Source organism: Macrobrachium nipponense, chromosome 15 (assembly GCF_015104395.2).
Source record: "Macrobrachium nipponense isolate FS-2020 chromosome 15, ASM1510439v2, whole genome shotgun sequence".
NCBI lineage: Eukaryota > Metazoa > Arthropoda > Malacostraca > Decapoda > Palaemonidae > Macrobrachium > Macrobrachium nipponense.
In genome coordinates, this window is record NC_087208.1 from 1,575,388 (window position 1) to 1,591,584 (window position 16,197).

Genomic DNA, 16,197 nt, shown 5'->3' on the forward strand with positions numbered 1-16,197 from the left:
ACCATAGGCCTAAACTGTGGAAATTATATCTCCAACACAATAACAAATATCAAATGGCCAAAATATTATATCTCCAATTCTCCAGGAAAATACTCAACGTTATAGTCAAAAACTATAAACTCTGTTTAGCATAACTGCTGAGAAAAGCCAAAAACTTGGCAAATAAAATTATCCAGGAAATTCCAGAAAAAATTACCAATGTGCCACATAACTCATTATAACAGAACTCCAAATTCAAAGTGTCTAAGTAAAGACTTCTCCAATATGCCTTACGACATAAGACACTAGAAACTTAACCAAGTTTCCTATCTCTGGCAAAGTTGTCACAAATACAACAGAAGTATTGTGCAATAAACCCGCAACTTCTGAAACACAAATATCCAGAAAAAAAAAATGTAGTGCCATTACGTATGCATTAAAAAAAATGCAAAAATTCTCCCTCCCGAACAATGAGATTTTAAAAAATTCACACAAAATGGAGAGAAAAATAAATTCAAACTCGCCCAGATAAAAAAAAACTTGCGTCAGCTATGGCTAACGTCCAAAAAGGGAAAAAAGAAAAATCAACGACACTGTTAACTATCCCTGTGACTCACGTAGATGTCAAGCAATTTCCTGCTGAACTCATAAAAAAAATTCAGCACAAAATTCACCAAAAATTCGAAACTCAATAAATAATTAATCACAAAACTTCTCCTAAAATTCATTGTAATAATTCTCCGTAATATAATTATCTGTAATAGTTATAAAATAATCTCCCATGAAATATCTCAAATCTCCTGTAAAATATGTCTCAAGTAATGATAATTCTACTTAAGTACCTCTCCCATAAAATATTTCAAGTAATAATAATAATTCTCCATAGTAATAATTCTCCTGCAAATATCTCAAGTAAGGGCATTAATATTGCCATTCCCCAATATTTATCAATATTGCCATACCAAAACTCAACACCACTTCCCCAGTATACACCAAATACAACAACAGGCACCCATCCACCACCAATGGCGACACCACCTGACAACATCAGTCAGCAATCTTCATCAGTCAGCACCACCAGGCATCACCATTCACCACCACTCAGCAATCACCATCACTCAGCACTATTTTAAAGTAATCTCCCCAACACCAATCAAATCTCCATTAAAAAAAAAATAATAATGTCTGTGTCCCCATTTATAATTATGCCTTCCAAAGCATAAGGAAAACTTACACCACATCCCATTTTCTCTTCACTCAAGAGAAAGAAAATCTATTTCTAAAAAAAAAAACCCTACAGGCATGTCACATCATCGACCAATCATTATCAGCTGATGTCCTTTGGCATTGGAAATTTCCTTATCCAAGGGCAAACTCGTCCCCAATACCCCGACACAAAGAAAAAAAAGGAGTTCACCCCCCACTAAAAAAAAAGAGCTTCACCCTCCCAGTCAAGCAATGCCCCCCCGAGGCAGATCACTACTCGCAGCAAAAATTGCACTGACCGCGTAAGATCAAGTGGGTGCTCTCTGTCTCCAAGCCAAGAATGCAATTCAAGCAACAGTTTCGCATGTATGAAAACCATTCATACACATGTATGTATTAACACAAAGACGAATGCGTCTCTTCTAAACATGCGCCAATAAACAAACACATCACTTTCTACTCCTATGGGGAAAAAAATATGGTATCCTAAACCAATCCCACAACTCACAAAATGATTAAAAATAAAGACCCCCCAGGACTCAAAAACAAACACACACCGTAACACTTACCCCTTCACAATGAAAGAAAACCTGACCGCAAAACCAAATGCGCAGTAACACGCAAATACACACATACTTGCGTGTGTAATGACAACCCGATCATCGAGCGGAAAAGACACTTGGCAGCGCGCACTAAGAAAGAAGTCTTACTGATCAACCGACCCACTCACGGTATCTTGCCCTGGGCAAAATGCTGAGCCAAGTTCAATTCTCCCCGCCTCATTACAACAGTTAACGGACGGATATTTCTCATCCCCTCTCACCTAGTAACTGAAATCTAACAATTTTCCACAATCTCACAAAAGGCTTTTTCGTTCGACCACCGCTTGCCACTCTATTAACAACAGTAGCATCACCCCCACTATTTTCATATTTGGTATGCGTTTAGCCATAGCGGAAGGCGAACTGGTAACACTTCGTCCCTCCTCTCTCTCTCTCTCAGACACCAGTAATAGCCCCTCTCTCTCTCTCTCTCTCTCTCTCTCTCTCTCAACCTCCACTCCATTATCTAAGGTCACGAAATCAGAGTCGGAGCTACAAAAATATATTTTTATTCAAAGCAAAGTACTAATTGAATAATTCATATTCTTACAGGATAATTAATAGAAAGATAATTCATAGTTCAAGTCTCACAGACAACGCCCCGTTATTTTAATAGTCTTAATCAGTAATTAGTCACACACCAATTATCTCTTCTCCAAAACACAGTCCCCTCACCAGGACACTTAGTCCCGTCACTAGGACACTTAGTCCCCTCCACTAGGACACTTGGTCCCCTCCACTAGATCCGCCTGTTTCAAAGACAGGAGAACACACTAGTGAGCACACACAATTGTAAAGACAAAGTCAAAAGATTAAATGAAATAGAACATCTTTACAAAATATCAAAGTAAGAGACAAGCCATAACTTTGGCTAAAGCACATTGACTCTTACCCATTACAGCTTGGAAAATCACACACTTTCAAAAGGAAACTCCTCGGCATACGCCATCGTGGCTCTGCCTTTCTCGCACAGACCTCTCCGTAAGTCTCCCCATAGTTTTGGCTAAAGATGCCATTATAAACGGAAGGGAAGAGGAGCGCCAAACACTACAGACAAACTCACGCCCGTTCGGTTCCACACCCAGGAACTGCTTTCAACTGGTTTCAAAGTCACCTTCTCTCGAACTCACATACCTACAGGACGACCATTGACCTGCTTTGTAAGTATCTTAATGTCACACCATCCCAGAAAATAGTTATCAGCTTTCTTAAGCTGTCGCTCGGACTCTGTCTCCATGGGAAGTTAAATATGATGAACTGTACATTCCTCCTTTTACATATTTATTTATTCATTTATTTACTTATTTTTAATTTTTTCATTTATTCATTTAATTATGTATCTATTTTTATTTATTTATTTATTTATTCATTTTTATTTATCTATTTATTCATTTTCATTGATTTATTTATTTTATTTTATTTATTTATTTTTTATTTATTTATTTACTTTCATTAATTTATTTATTTTTACCTATTTATTTATCGATTTTACTTTCATTAACTTTATTTATTTTTACCTATTTATTTATTTATTTTCATTTATTTATTTATTTATTTATTTATTTATTTTCTACATTTATTTATGTATTTTTTTTATTATTTTCATGTATTTATTTTGGTTGTTTATTTTTTTGTTTTAATTTATTTATATATTTATTCTTAATTATTTCTTTTTATTTATTTTATTTATTGATTTTATTTTATTTATTTCTTTATTTTGATATTTATTTATATTTTTATTTTTTATTTTCATTTATTTATTTATCTTTATTTACTTATGTTATTTATTTTTTATTTTTTATTATTATTTTAGTTATTTATACTATTTTTATTTATTTATTATATTATTTATTTATTTACTTATGTATTTACTTATTTATTTATTTATTCATTTATTTATTTTCTATTTGTTTATTTCATACATATATTTTATTATTTATATTTATGTTATTTATTTTTTTATTTCTATTTATTGTGATTTATGTTATTTTATTTATTATTTTGAATATTTATTACTTATTTATTCATTTTTTTATTCTATTTATTTACTTTTTATTATTTATCTATTTATTTATTTTTATTTATTTATTTATTTATTTTTATTTATTTATTTATCTATCTTTATTTATCTTTTATCAATTCAATTTAATTTTTTATTTATATTCGTTTATTTTATCTGTTTTATTCATTTATGTTTATTTTATATTTATTTATTTACTTAGGTTTTGATTGATTTATTTATTTATCTTGTTTTTATTGATTTATTATTTTCTATGTATTTATTTTTATATATTTTATTTTTTGTTTATTTAATCTTATTAATCTATTAATTATTTTTTTTTATTTATTTTTCTTTTTATTCATTTAATTAATTATTTTTATTTCTTTATTTAGTTTATTTTATCTACTTTATTATGTTTATTTATTTTATTATTTAAAAAAAAAAAAAATATTTTTTCTTTAATCTTTATTTTTTAATTTCTATTTATTTAATTATTTTATTTTAATTTATTTTTATTTATTCACTTTTTATTTATTTATATTTTTTATTTAATTCACTACATTTATTTTTTTTTTATTTATTTGTTTTGATTTATTGATTCATTTTTGTATATCTATTTAATTTTTGTTTATTTATTTTTAATTATTTTTTCTATTTATATATTTTTTATTTGTTTATATATTTATTTTTCTTTAGCTCTTTTTTTAAAGATTTATTTCAATTTATTTTTATTTATATTTTTTAATTTTATCCTTTTATTTTATTTATTTCTTTTTTTTAATTCATTTATTTATGTATAATGTCATATCACATTACCGTGATTCATACAAATACATCGAGCTACAAATGTCCTTTAATATCTAATTTGCTCTACCTCGGAATTAATATATTTTCATATATGTTTAACCGAAGGGGAATTTTTTAGTCGATAAGAGATTAGTCGGCTCATGGTCGCGAATCATCGACACCTACAAATCCAGGACACACAGTGAAGCCCTAGACCACACCGCCACCGCAAGAGGCTATAAGTTTATGCCGCCTCCCACCTACAAATACTTGTCACTCTCAGATATTCGTTGTTTTGGAACAGCATCAACTCACCTCGACCTCGGTAACGTTCTGAGTGCTTTTGTCTGTATGTAGCCATTATGTGAGTCATATCACATTACCGTGATTCATATACATACATTGAGCTACAAATTCCCTTTCGGTTAAACATACATGAAAATATATTAATTCCTAGGTAGAGCGAATTAGGTATTAAAGGACATTTGTAGCTCGATGTATGTATATGAATCACGGTAATGTGATAAACTCATATAATGGCTAAATGCGGACAAAAGCACTACAACGTTACCGAGGTCGAGGTGGGTTGATGCAGTCTCCAAAACAACGAATACCTGAGAGCGACAGGTATTTGAGGGTGAGAGGCGGCATAAACTTATAGCCTCTTGAAGTGGCGGTGTGGTCTGAGGCTTCACTGTGCGTCCTGGATTTGTAGTTGTCGATGGTTCGCGCCTGTGAGCCGACAAATCTCTTATCGACTAAAAAATTCCCCTTCGGTTAAACATATATGAAAATATATTTATTCTGAAGTAGAGCAAATTAGATATTAAAGGACATTTGTAGCTCGATGTATATTATTTATGTATTTTTTTATATTAATTTCATTTATTTATTTTTACTTATTTATTCATTAATTTATTTTTATTTATTTAATAATTTATTTTTATTTTTATTTATTTATTTATTTTTATTTATTTATTTTATTTATTTATGCATTATTGATTTTTATTTATTTATTATTACCTTTTTATTTTTTTTTAATTATTTATTTTGATTGATTTAATTATTTTTTTTTATTTAGTTATTTAATTTCTTTTCAATGATTTAATTTATTTGTTTATATTTATTTTTATGATTTATATTCATTTTTAATTGTTTATTGTTATTTGTTTCTTTTTATTTATTTATTTATTTATTTTCATTTATTCATTTATTTTCATTTTTATATTTATTTATTTTTATTTATTCATTTACTTACTTTTATTTATTTACTTTTTGTATTTCTTTATTTTTATTTATTTATTTTCGTTTACATATTTATTTATTTTATCTTTATTTTTATTTTTATTTATTTATTATTTATTTAGCTTAATTTATTTATTGCTGTTTATTTATTTATTTTTTATTTTTATTTAATTATTTATTTTTATTAATTTATCTATTTATATAATTGTATTTGTTTATATATATAATTTTATTTATCTATTTATTTTTTTATTTATTTATTCATTTACTTTTATTATATATTTTTATTTATTTACTTATTTATCTCTATTTATTTATTTATTTATTTATTTATCTTTTATATTTATTTTTATTTATTCCATTTTATATATATATATTCATATTTTATTATTTATTTTTTATTTATTTATATTTATTCATTTTTCTTTATTTATTTTTATTTATTTTTATTTAATTTCATTTATTTATTTTTATTTATTTATATATTTATATATATTTATTTATATTTTTTATTACTTTTTTATTTTTATTAATTAATTTAATTTATATTTAATTTATTTATTTTATACTTTGAACTTTTTATTTGTTTATTCTTTTGATTTATTTATTTATTAATCAATTTATTTATCTATTTATATTTATTAATTTATTTTTTAATTATTCATTCATTTATATTTATTTATTCTTAATTTCAATTTTCATTCATTTATTTATTATTTATTTATTTATTATTATTTATTTTTATTTATTTATTTATGTATTTTTATTTATTTATTTATTTACTTTTATTTATTTATTTATTTTTATTTATTTATATATCTATTTATTTATTTGTTTGTTTATTTATTTTATTTATTTATTTTTATTCATTTACTTTCATTTATTTATATTGATTAATTTCTATTATTTTTTTTTTTTTGAATTTTTTATTCATTTAATTGATAAATTATTTATTTTATTTATTTACGTTTTTTTATTTATTTACTTCTTATTTTTATGTATTTATTTATTTATTTGTTTTTTCTTTACTTATTCTTTATTTATTTTTTCACTTATTTATTTATCTATAGTTTATTTATTTATTTTTTATTATTTTTTTATTTATCTATATGTATTTATTTTAATCTATTTATTTATTTTTATTTAAATTTTTTAGTTATTTATTTTTTTATGTATTTCTGTTTATTTATTTGTTTATTTATTTATTTATTTATTCATTTATTTATTTATTTATTTATATTTATTTTTAATTTATTTCTTATTCATTTTATTTTTTCTTTAATTTTTATTTATTTATTTTCTTTAGATTTTTTTTTGATTTTTATTTATTTATTCTTTATTTATTTATGTTTTTTTTTGTATATTTGTTTTTTTAATTTTTTATTTATTTATATTATTTTTAATTATTTTTTATTTCATTTATTTGTTTTTATTTTGTTTCTTTATTTATTTTTGTTATATATATATTCTCATTTATTTATTTATCTAATTTTATTTCCTATTTATTTTTATGAATTATTAATTTTTATTTTTATTTATTTAATTTATTTGTTTATTTATTCATTTATTTATTTATTTTTTATTTAATAAATTTTATCTATTTATTTTTTATTTATTTATTTATTTATTTTTATTAATTATCTTTATATTTTATTTAGTTTATTTTTTATTTATTTTTTATTTTTATTTACTTATTAATTTATTTATTAATTGTCATTTAATTTACTTATTTATTTATTTATTTATGATATTTTTATTTAGTTATTGTTTTAATTATTTTTATATATCTATTTATTAACTTTCATTTTTTATTCATTTTGTCTATATCTATTTATTTTTATATATTTTTTATTTATGTATATAATTTATTTATTTATTTATTTATTTATTTTTAATTTAATTAATTTTTTTTATTTCATTTATTTGTTTTTATTTATTTATTTATTTATTTAATTTCATTTTTATATATATTTTCATTTATATATTTATTTTTTTACTTTTATTCATTTATTTTTATCTAATTTATTTATTTTTTGTTTATTTTTCATTTAATTATTAATTTATTTTTTATTTACTTTTTTCCTTTATTTATTTTTGTTTAATTTTTTATTTTTATTTATTTATTTATTTGTATTTATTTATTTATTTAAATTTGAATGATGTATTTATTTTTTATTTTGATTTTTTTTATTCATTTAATTATTTTTGATTGATTTATTTATTTATTTATCTATTTATTTATTTTTAATCATTTATTTTTTATTTATGTTTTTATTTATTTAATAATTATTTTTTATTTTTTTTATCTTTTTATGTATTTAATATTTTTTTCATTTATCTATTTATTATTATATTTTATTTATTTATTTATTTTTATCTATTTATTTATTAATAATTTTATTTTATTTATTTTTATTTAATTATTTACAATTTTTGTTTATTTATTTTGATTTATTTATTTACAATTTTTATTTATTTGCTTTATTTTTTATTTTTTTTTTATTACTTACTTTTTTATTTTTTTATTATTATTATTTATTTATATATAATGTGTTATTGATTTATTTGTCATTAATTTATTTTTTATTCATTTATTTTAATTTATTTTTATTTATTTGATTTGATTTATTTATTTTTTATTTTTTATTATTTATTGTTATTTTAACTGTTTTTTGTTTACTGGTTTTGTTGGAAAAATTATCAGAAAAATTGCCCAAAAAAGACAAAAATTTCAATTATGATGCAATATTCATGGTAGATTTGCTCTGGTTTTGAGGCCTAATTTCAGTTTCAAAACTCACTTTAAAAATGTCATAAATATTGGACAATGATTATAAAAAAGAAAAAACAGCTAAAGAATGAATCGTTTTCAACATGATATTTTTAGGAGTTTTTTCATTCATTTTGATGACTGATTTATATTTCAAATATCATTTGGAAAATCGCCTAAAATTAGGACAATATATCAATTATTGCATTGCACAAAACGTTTCAGAGTCTTATTCAATGGTTGTTGGCTGTCTTCTTGTTAAAAAATCATCATAAAACTCGCCTAGGAAATACAATGAAACAGAAAAATAATTACAGATTTTTGTTTCAAAAATCGTTTTTATATATTTCAATTTTAGTACATAATTTTTTGAAAATTTTTCATCTTTTCGATGACTGATTTTTATTTCAAAAATCACTTAAAAGCTACGCATAAAGTTCAAATACGATTAAAGATATAGAAAATACAACTATGTACCTTATTTTAAGTTAGATTTTTCAGAGCTGAAATTCTAATATTTATATTTTGAATAATTTACTCTAAAGGCCTACATTATAATTATGAGCTGCATTTTAGCAATATTACGTGAATGCGAACAAGTAATACTTTTAATAATTTACACGAAACAAATCAATTTTGAACGAATGATTAAAAGAAGAAGGATTCTTCTGAAACGAGTCTAAAATTCTCGTATTTTTCCTATCTTCTGTCGATCAAATTTGTCTCAGTTTACAAAAATTCTTTAAAATCTCGTATCTTCGCTTTGGACACTACAGCTTTTAATTAGGCTCCGAATCCCAAATTCAAAAGAAGTCCTTTTCAGCAGGTAGAGAACTGATCAGAGTATAAAGAAAACCCTATTTTGTACTGGTTTATGACTTTATTGTATCGAAAGTAAAAGTTAACGTGAGAAAGATATAATTAGGCAGGCAGACAAATATAGTATCCAGTTAATATGCACGTTCGAGAAACGAGAGAGAGAGAGAGAGAGAGAGAGAGAGAGAGAGAGAGAGAGAGAGAGAGAGAGAGAGAGAGAGGTGGGGATGATGGTGAAAGCAGTTTGAAATTCCCTAAAAAAAATAAAGCATAAATAGAACAGTCTTCTTGAACTTTGCTAATTTTTTCCACAAACGATCTCATTGTCATTACGTTCTCTTGATCCATTTTTCCAGCAGACCCAGAAGAGAGCCTTTGAGAATCTCCCATCTCTCTTTCAGGATCTTTTGGCGCAGTTGTCTCAAGAAATACGGTTTTAAGGAAAGACAAAAAACCAGTCACTGTCACAAGCACCCTCATACTTCAAAATCAAGGGTAAATTTCCTTGGAAATCAAATCTCTGTGACCTCCTATTTCATAAACAGAAGCCTCTGTCGCGTTTTAAGTAACGAGTTCAACTGGAGTCTCATGCAGCTTCTGTTTAAGAAATGTGGAGGCTGTGAGGCTTAGGGAGATAAGAGCACAGAGGAGCATTCTCCATTCAAAAGATAAGGAATAATGGAGCAGGGAATGCTGTCTTGTTTTAACAAATGATTTCATTTTATTTACCTTATTTTTTTCAAACTTAGAAACATTTTTCTCTTCTTATTTCAGCCTGTGGATGTCGGACCTCATGGGAAGCCAAATTCCAATGTCATATGAGCCAGCGACCCCCCTGGAAAGCAAACTAGTTCAGATTCCAGTGTTCCAGGTAAGATGCCATTAAAGCTGATAAGGGTTAGACAGGTCAAGCGAACTCGCAGGTTGATAGTAAAACATGCACTTTGGAGCCATAAAGAAACGAACAGAAGGGAATAAGTAAAAGTAGTGCAAAATATTAGAAAAAAGGAATTCTCATCACTCTTTGTAAGGATGTTAAGCCATTTTAACAGTATTGCAGTCATAACAATGATTCCTACTCTCTCTCTCTCTCTCTCTCTCTCTCTCTCTCTCTCTCTCTCTCTCTCTCTCTCTCTCTCTCAGTCTGTGATTATGCCATCTGAATTTTCCGCATGGAAGAGTGTAATGGTGGGAAAAAAATATATTCAAGCATTCATAAACATTAAAGGACATTTGGATCCTTTGCCCCTTTAGTGAGAGTACAGGGGGATTTTGGTTCCAAATGTTGAAATAATATTTTGATATTTCGAAGGGTTCTCACCCATAGTTTGTCTTGGTGCCTTTGTATGTATTCTGTGCAATTTTTTTCGATTATTTTTTAATGCTTTCGAATTATTATGGCTACCATCATGTTTACAGAATCCCTTCGATGATTGGAACCAGTAATATTTATTTTGTTAAGGTTATATTATTTTCGATTTAGGAATGTAAAAGCTGAACTGCTACATTTTGAAACATTAGATTAGGTTCTATAAATCTTCTCAGCTTAATTATTAGATTGTTTTGTAACTGAAGGAGAATTTCATCGCTCAAGACCCTTTCAAGAGAAGAATGGGACGATATTAAAGTCCTGAAACAACACCTCTGTCAATGATTGTTAATGACAACGTTAATTCGGTGGATAAAAATAACCAGAAATATATATTTTCGTCTTATGATTTCAGGGTTAGGCCGCATTCAGTTACAGGAATTGGTTTGAATCCTATTCATGTCACGGGTTACAGAGAGCCCATTTGATCAATTTCTCAGATGCTGATTAATTCCAAAGGGAAACGTTTGCTGAAAAATAGGGAACGTTTGATCCCGTTTCATTTCTAAAAGAAATTCCCCGAGAAGAGACGCCCTGTGTAATATGGCGAAGCTTTTGCGGCATCTTGTCAAAGTTAACGCTTAAGGTCAAAGTGGTTCTCAACCTGGGGGGCGGGCCTCCCTAGGGGGGCGTCAGCAATTTCCAGGGGAGGCGCTAGCCCTAGGGAAAAATGAATTAAAAAATTATCTAATTGTATTCGTTATTCTCTTAACGAGTGATGAACTGATATTCAGAAGTTTATGAAAAAATGCAAAAGTCTCGCCTTATAACGTTACTTTCCTAAAGTCTACTACTATAGTTAGGCTCGTTGTGCTTACAATGTTTTGTTGTTATTGACCTCCCTCCCTATCCCTCGAAACCCCTTCTTTTTCTCTCATTTTTTTTCAAGTCTGGGAGGGAATTTTACTCACATATCCAAGGATGGACCGACTCTTAGAGGGGGCGTGGTCATATAAAGGTTGAGAACCACTGCTTTAGGAGATACAGACGTTGCCTGTTCGTCCCTGTGTCTCTTCGGCTCTTCTGTTCGCTTTTGTCTGTTCATCCGTAAGAGACTGATTTGGTTGCTGTAGGGAGTAACTATGCTACCTTCACTCACTGTTTTAATTCAACTGATATTCAGAAATACTGTGCTTGGGGGATGCAGATTCGATAAGAATGACTAGAAGCAATCATTCAACGAGATTGAAATCTTCGGTAACTGGAGTTGAGCATGAAGGAAGTGAAGTGCAGTGGAAGAGAAAAGAACAGAGCAGAACCACTTACCACTTAGTATCCACCAAAGGATTTTGTTTGTAACCTCAGTATCTGTAATAGTGATTGGCTTGTTTTTTTAGTTTTCTGTAAAAAAATAAATACAAAAATAAAATAAAACTCTTGAGATGCTTTGTCTGTCTGTCCGCACTTTTTCTGTCCGTCCTCAGATATAACATTGCAGCCCTCTAGCCTCAGCAGTTTTTATTTTATTTAAGGTTAAAGTTAGCCATAATTGTGCATCTGGCAACGCAACAACACAGGCCACCACGGCAGGGTGTGAGTTTAATGGGCCGCGGCTCATACAGCATTACAACGAGACCCCCGAAAGTCAGATCTATTTTCGGTGGTCTTGATCATAAGCTGTACAGAAAACTCGATTGCGCCGATGTTTCTTCTGTGCATTGTTTACTTGTTATTCTAGCAGAAAAACAACGGAGATCTCGCGACTGAACTTTGGACCGTGACCAGTAAAGGTTCCGACTGAATTCCCAACATTGGCAGCACTGCCTCGGCATCAGCGACAAGGGGATGTCCAGTCACCGCCATCTTGAATTGCGGTGGTCCATTGCCTAAATGAACACAGGACACTATCTCCTCACGCCAGTGGTGTCATTATTATAATCCAGCGTTTGCATTATATCGTATTAGCCAAGGGGGCTGTATTTAGTAGGCAAATAACTGGACTGCCTGGTGTTAATGGTCCCGTAATTGCCTATTTGTTCCTACGAGGGGCGGATGATGGAAACGACTGGGGCGGGAACATTATTTCGTGGATCGGCGAAATCTTGGTTTTGAAAAAAAAAAAAAAACTTGTTAGGGTTTGTCATATTTATAAAACTAATATTCAGGATGCAGTCGAAGACTGGAACTAGGAGGGGAGAGAGAGAGAGAGTAGGGATGGAGTGAGGGAGGGAGATGAAAAATTACTGTAATTCCTACGTTTAATTCCAGACTGGTTTCATATCCATCACATTAAATTACAAAAAGATGGTAATAGATTAAAAAAAAGTGAAAAGTGAAAGAAAATCACATAGAAATCAACGAAGAATGTCAACATTAGATCATCTCTCCCTCTCATTTTTCCACATTCGTCGAAATATTAAGAAACTCCTCTGCCCTTGATAGAGAAACAAGCCAAAAAGATGAAAAAGAAAATATCCTTCTTCATAGGACCAAAGAAACATGAGAGAGAGAGAGAGAGAGAGAGAGAGAGAGAGAGAGCACTGTTATGACTGCAATACAAAGTGGGTCCATATCCTTATGAAACCCGTAAGGTGGTTAGTGCCGTCCATGGACCTCTTGCGTTGCACTCTGTAGGCATTACTTAAGGTTCTTTGCAGCATGCCTTCGGCCCCTAGCTGCAACCACTTTTGTCCCTTTTACTGTACCGCCTTTCATATTCTCTTTCTTCATCTTACTTTCCACCCTCTCGTAACACTTGATTTTATGGTGCAACTGCGATGTTTTCCTCCTGTTACACCTTTCAAACCTTTTACTGTCAATTTCCATTTCAGTGCTGAATGACCTCATAAGTAGCAGTGATCGCCCTTTGGCCTAAATTCTATATTGAACTCAGCTCAACTCATATCCTTACAAAGTGTGATTCGGGTCATTTCGAGTGTGAGAGCTTTGTGTGCAACGGCGATGGAAGGAGGATGGTCGAAAGACGGACAAAAAATAAGGAAAGGAAAGAGGCGAAGCAACAACGAATATTCCCACCTCAAACCTCGATAAAGAAATGGCTCGAGAGAGAAGAAAGAGACTGGGACAGACATTCCGCGAAGTCTTCGTTTCTTCAGTCTTCCTCTCGTGACGCGTCAAGGGAGGATTTTGGAGGCACGTTTTCCATTTCGAATTTCGCTCTTGCTTCTGTAAGTCTCACTCCAACATTGCTCCCATATGGACACATAAATATATATATATATATAATATATATATATATATACATATATATATATATATATATATATATAGAATAACTTGATCACGAAGTATATAAAACGTGATGCTATGTATAAATAAAGGTTTTTTGCCACGAAGGAAAAAATTAAAAAGCGAGATAGCCTAGTACTTTTCGGTCCTGTCCGAAACAGGAACCGAAAGTACTCGGCTATATATATATTTAAGTGGGTGTTTGTGTATATAAATATTATATAATAATATATAACAATATATATATGATATGTGTGAGGTATGTGTGTGGGTGGTTGTGTATATATATATATATATAAATAAAATATATATATATTATATATATACTAGTAATATATAATATATAATATATAATATGTTTGGTGCGTGTTTTATGTATATATGTATGAATGAAAAATGAAAAAGCGAGATAGCCGAGTACTTTCGGTCCTGTCCGAACAGGACCGAAAGTACTCGGCTATATATATATATATATATATATATATATATATATATATATATATATATATATATATATATGTTTGTGCGTGTTTTATGTATATATGTATGAATACGTGTGTGTGTGTTCATGGGTAAAGTAGAGTAGAGAGAGGGAATAAAAGAAGTATATTTTGATAAACAAGTAGGTAAAATCAAGCAATTGTTCAATACTCGGGAGATTTGTCATATAAGTTGCAGGTTGCTTCATTGTAGTTAAAGTGCAAGTACCTTTCAGCCCAAGTTTCTAGAATGATTGAACATCTAGTTCATATGAAAGCAATTTCAACTTGGTCCCGAACAAAAGCACAGCGGCGCCCAAGCAGCTCTCATAAAGCACAGAGTTTCATTTCCGAAGTGTACTAAGACAAAGTAAATCACAATAACGGCTGTGAACTGACTTTCCTACGAGACCCAAAAGCAATGATATAAAAGCAACGCATTCACTTGGGAGGACCATTTCTTGCACGGGGCCATGTCTGGTGTTAGGACTCGTGTGAGGGACGTTCCAATCGCGTGCTAATGGCCAGTAATGTCAGAGCCTCGTGTCATTCACTTCAAGGGAAAGAAGGAGAATCCCCACTGTTTTATGAGGAGTCTTTTGAGAGTCTTAAGGCGCTGTCCCACTAGCGAATTTTCCGTCGATTTTTCATGTTTTGACGACGACTTTCTTGCGTCGTCGTCACGAATTTTGAAAACGGTACCGATCGAATTCAACCCATCGCACCGTCGACTTTATTGTTTGTTTACATCTCGGATAGAGCGCATTTCCATTCATCAAAAGAAAGATGGAATAACGGAGAGTGAGGGTCAATCGCTCCGAAGCAGACAACTTTCTTCATTTTAGAGTTTTTTCAATGTGAGGTGTCACCAGGTTCAACAGATGAAGGAGCTGTTCTTTGGTCAGTCTAATGCATTTCTTCATGGTTAGCTCGTCTTCCATGCTCAGTTCCTTTACTAGCTTATAATAAACGCCTTCGTTTTCACGTCGTTTTAACCAGGACCGAACCCAAAGACTTTTTTTTTTTTTTATGTAACATCATTAACCACATAACATCACGACTCACATTACAGATGGCTTTCTGTTAAAAGGCAGACTTATTTTAACACTTGAAAGTCACAGCTGAGGCGGTTTGTTTACACATTTTGACGACGATAACCACGGTACGAAGAAAAAGGTGTGTGACAACTTTTTTGGAAAGTCGACGACAAACTCAGAAAAAGTCGACGGAAATATTAAGCTGAGCTCGATATGAACAGAAGCAATCACAAAATAATGGATTTCCCTGTTTTCTCAGACTCTGGTAACTTCCCATCCATTCAGAGGCAAAAGGTCCTTGCTTCCTCCACTTGTCTCAGTCTCACGTTTTCGTGTATGACCTAGAAAATAGAATCAGACTTGCCTCCCCATGGACCTATATTATAAATTAAGTTTGTTTCTTCCTCTGAAGCTCTTCGATAGAGAAATAATTCCTACTTATAACCATACAGGCATAAGTAATACATGCATCAATGCAATGACAAGATAGAACAGAAACTCAGCTTCAAGTATCTGTAAAGCAAAAGTCGAGGAAGTCAAAGGCTGCAATTGAACATCGTTCTCAATCGCCAGAAAGAATCTCCCGAAAGGAGATCGAAAAAGCAAATGGAAACTAACGAGCTTTTCTAGACAGGCTCTCTCTCTCTCTCTCTCTCTCTCTCTCTCTCTCTCTCTCTCTCTCTCTCTCTGGAATGTCTCTCCTCCTGTCTAATGACA

The 16,197-nt window shown here is 29.3% G+C and overlaps 1 long non-coding RNA gene across 1 annotated transcript in view; it reads left to right on the forward strand.

Moving 5' to 3' along the window:
* LOC135226773 (uncharacterized) overlaps nucleotides 1–16,197 on the forward strand; it is an 83,508-nt gene that overhangs the window by 56,271 nt on the left and 11,040 nt on the right. Inside the window, exon 4 of the long non-coding RNA XR_010317271.1 lies at nucleotides 10,181–10,277. This is a non-coding gene — a long non-coding RNA (uncharacterized LOC135226773). The remainder of the gene's footprint in view (nucleotides 1–10,180; nucleotides 10,278–16,197) is intronic.